Below are 5,000 nucleotides of genomic sequence, written 5' to 3'. Positions count from 1 at the left end.
TAAATATACATACGTATGAATTCATGTGTATATGTTTTTGTATATGTACCTATTAATTTTAGCAGGGTTTTGGTCGAAATTTTGAAAAACATGAAGTTTATAAATAACTAACTAAACATTGCGTTTGTTCTTTTCTGATTTCTGGAAGGTTTCATTTCATTTACATATAAACCCTAAGTCTTTTATATTGGTTAGATCAGGCTTTCAACTGCTTTTTCCTTGCATATATGTAATAACCATGTTCAAATAGGGAATAAATTTGCTTCAATTACAGAGAATATGTGGATTGACGTCTTTTTGCTATTGTAACTCCTCTGGAATTTCACTCAACTTCTGTTTACTGAGATTTTTTCGTATCTTCAATTTCTTGCTCGTCAAATCTACTGTTTCCTATTTATTTCAATTTTCTTTGTATTTCTTACTGCTTTGTCTTCGCCCAAATAATGCCATCCGTTGGCCCATCCATTGTTCGCCTTACATTACAATATCTTAAGTATTATAATATTCTCCTAATTTGATTTCAATAGATTTATATTTCCGATATTGAAGACCGTGGTTATTGCATCGCCTCTTCATACACTTAAACCGAGCATTGCATCACGTATTGCTCATTTTTTAGCAGAAATAGAAGTCGGGAATGCTTTGGACAATGCAATGATCCAAAGCATTTCTGTCTTTGAGATTTTGAGATGTAAAAGAGTTTTGTCAATGGGTCAAAACTACTGATCACCCATAAGCAAAACAAAGAACCAAGTTCCCAAATGGATTATTTAAATCTTCAAGTTATGAGGTATTGTTTTCAAGACTTTAAAAACCTAAGTTTTACCGTTAAAACAATTAAGTGAGACCCAACTTTAAAAGATTTAATCTGGACGTGACTAGATTTTGGGTGCTCCAATTGTAGGCCATTATTAATTTAGTGTAATTCGGTAAGGAATGAGATGTCAGAATATAGTAAAAGATAACTATTATTTTATTTTTCTTTAAGATGAGCTGCATAGAGGACGGGGATATTTAATTTCACTTGGTTGTGACGTACCGGATCATTGCGTGATGTGACCAACACTATCTCGATTTTCCTATTCTTACTAATCTCCCAGGTATTTCCACGTTTCATCACCATATCATTTCCTAATTTGTATGCGTGTTCAAATAATAGGATCAGAAAATATTAGGTTAAATTTTTTAACTTTGATAAATCCAACTATTCCATTTGTAATATAATTTCCTCTGTATTCTCACCTCGTTCCATGCACAGATTTTCGATGCAGTGAACAATAAGCCACATCCCACAATACGCCAAAAAAAAAAAAAAAACTTCCATATCAGTTTTTTTCTGGCCACTAGGAATGAAAACCTGGACACAATCGAAATAGCTGTTGGAAAGCATGTTGGCCGTTTTATAATCTCGTGTTCTTTGACCCCGACAAGGAAAATACCGGAATAAAGAAAATTAGATTTTGCTTCACTTTCGTCAACTAACGTTTTAGTTGGAATAATCTAAAACTCTTTGAGGAAAATGCAATTTGAAATAAAAAAAATGACCTTTTCGGGCTAAACTGGAACTGGCAACAACATGCACTAATTGGAATTAAAAATTTCAGGACAAAGTCATTGGTTGCTTTATTGGTGGTAACTAAGAACACGTTATATATAGAACAGGAACAAAAGTAACTAGGAACAGACTATATCTAGAACATGAACAAAAGAAGTAGAAGTTCTATAGGTATAATCCAATCAGACTCTTATTAATGTACCAATAACCCTATGCAAGGTCAGTTTGAAACAGTTGTGGATAAGAGGGAACAGAGAAATCGGTGGATGGACTTCAGACAAAATATCAATATTGTGATATAAACAAACGAGCAGTAAATATATTGAGACTAGTGGATTTGATCTGAGGTTTATTTCACGACGCTTAAAAGAAAGCAGGGATCTAAGAAAAGATTTTAAAAAGAAAATGATGTTTAAAGAAGAAAACTTAGATGCACTAATGATTTGATGAACGAAAGTGTAAATTTAGATGCTAAATGCGAATAAAAGAGAAAGAAAGGAGGCATTTTAGACGACTTGTCCAACTACTATAAAAAGAGTAAGAAGTTTTTAAACGATGGTAGTAATTTATTCAAATTAGCCCTAATGAGTCAATATGGATAAATATCAACACAACATCGTGTTCATATAGAAATAATTTCTACCTCATACTTGGGATCGAATGCTGACCCATTTTAATGAAAAGCCAGGTCGATACCAACCATGCCACGAGAGGTTGTAAAAGAAGTCGGAACATAACTGCTAATCAGCTGTTCAGGATTTACCTAGAGAGACATAAGTCTCTTACCAGCGAGGTTTCCCCGAATTCCCGTCCCACCACGTGACACAATTGATAATAATACATTCAAATTAGCCCTAATGAGTCATTATGGATAAATATCAACACAACATCGTGTTCAAAAAGAAATAAATTTCTACCTCATACTTGGGATCGAACGTTGGCCCCTTCTAATGAAAAGCCAGGTCGATACCAACCATGCCACGAGAGGCCATAAAAGAAGTTGGAACCTAACTGATAATCAAGTGTTCAGGATTTATCTGGCGAGATATCAGAGTCTTACCAGTAAGTTTTCCCGGACTTCCCGGCCCACCACGTGACACAATTGATAGTAACTTTTTCAAATTACCCCTAATGAGTCAATATGGATAAATATCAACACAACATATATATATATATATATATATATATATATATATATATATATATATATATATATATATATATATATATATATATATATATATATATATATAATTGTGTGTGTATATATGCATATATACACATATCGAAGAGGGTTTCTCTTTCCGGGCATAATGTTCTGCACCACCAAATTGTTTATATTAAACATTAGTTCCAAAACTCAATATAGTCCTGAAGAATGGTCGTGAAGTGATTCAAACTTTTATCGACACTAAATAATAAATGAAGAAAAGTAAAAATATTTCTGTTTTATCCTTAAATCTATCTGCAGAGCAGTGTCTCCTGAGAGACGCAACTAGGACATTGTCTATTCACTATAAACCTGGTGTAACATGCCCAAGTAGCATATATATATATATATATATATATATATATATATATATATATATATATATATATATATATACATATATATATATATATATATATATATATATATATATACATATATATATATATATATATATATATATATATATATATATATATATATATATATATATATATATATATACATAGTTTATAGATGGGTTCCTCTTGGGAATCGCAATTTAAGTAGGAATAAAATAGTCAATGCTGCTATCATCATCTTTATTCGGGAGCTTTCGACATAACTTATGTCATCTTCAGCCTATTTGCAATTATCATATGTAAAATTAATAAAATTAATAAAATCATCCTAAGTACATAGTTAGGAAGATACACTTTCATGAATTGATCAACTAGTTCTAAAATCAACCAATCAAGGAACATAAAACCTTAAAAAAAGACTTATTACACACAACTATATAAAATACTTAATAACTAATATAACTAGTCACCCGCAGGAGTTGATAACCACCCATCCAGACCAGCAACCCACAGACCAAACGGATCAATGGGTCACCGGGAACTGAACAGGTAAGCCCTCATTCAAGCTGGGTTTTGTCTTAAAAATATATAAAGACTCCTAATATTCTCAGCTGGCTGACGTCACTATGTCTGTCCGTAATTTTGAAATTTTCAATAGAAATGGCATGGCCAGATTTAAAGGCGTGGTCATAAATAGCGGAAATTGTTTTTTTTACTTAACGGTATTTTGGTTCTTACCGATCTCCCCATGTGCTCCGAAATCCTACACTGAAGCTGTCTAGATGTGCTTCCAGTGTAGCACTCATTACAGAGTGCACATTGAAAAGTGTATATGACACCGGAACACAAGGGAGTAGGTAGACTCTTCTTATATTTAAACAGTGAGCCAACTGAGAACTTGTTACTAAAAATTAATTTTAAATCTATGTGGGGATAACATTTCCCCACAACACTCATAACCTCTGTTCTTAGTCTCTCCGAAACATAACCATAGTACGGAAAGGAGACATAAAACTTTTTCTTACTGACTGTTTGAATTGTTAAATTTTGACTGTAAATTTTATCTAAAAACTTCTTGACTTGATTATAATAGAGGTTCAGAGGGAACCCACTGGTAATAAAAAAAGATTTTAGAAAATTTTCTTCCTCATGAAACCCCAGATAAGTTGAACATACATGATAACATCTATATAACAGTGTTTTTATCGAATTAATTTTGTAGATTTTTGGTTCGGAGCTTAAAAAATGAGTGCTTAATCCTGTAAAAGTGTTTTTTTTCGAAATACTGAGGTCTCAAAGCTATTATGTTTCCGAGAGACCAAATCATCGAGAAAAGGCAAAGAATCATCCTGTTCATTTTCTTTCGTAAATCTTATGTTACGATGCTTTGTATTTAAATAATCTAAAAACTGGCTTATGTGATCTAAGTTTTTGAAAAGTAAAAATGTATCGTCTACATATCAACGGTACAAAAAAGGCTTAAAATCCACAGGAGAATCATTCAACCATTTCCCTTCACAATAACATTAAAATATATTTGCCAAGGTTGGTCTACACGGCGATCCCATTGCTACCCCCATCTACCTGCTCATATAACTTGTTATTAAACATGAATGTGGATGTAGTGGTAGCTAGTTCTAATAGTATTTTAAATTGTTTTTTACTGAAACCTTCGAAAATGTTCTCTGGGTTAGGGATAAGCTGTTCAAGAATTATCTCCAGTGTTTCTCTCAAAGAAATGTTAGTGAACAAACTTTCAATGTCGAAGCTGCACATAACATAGTTATTTGCATCTCCGACAGAATTAATCATGCCTACAAATTCATAAGTATTTTTCAGGGTATATTCATTTACTGTGAGAGGGGCGAGCTTAGTTACTAGATGTTTTGAGAGG

The sequence above is a fragment of the Palaemon carinicauda genome, chromosome 6 (genome assembly GCF_036898095.1).
Source record: "Palaemon carinicauda isolate YSFRI2023 chromosome 6, ASM3689809v2, whole genome shotgun sequence".
NCBI classification, from domain to species: domain Eukaryota; kingdom Metazoa; phylum Arthropoda; class Malacostraca; order Decapoda; family Palaemonidae; genus Palaemon; species Palaemon carinicauda.
Note: the sequence above shows the minus strand (reverse complement) of the source record.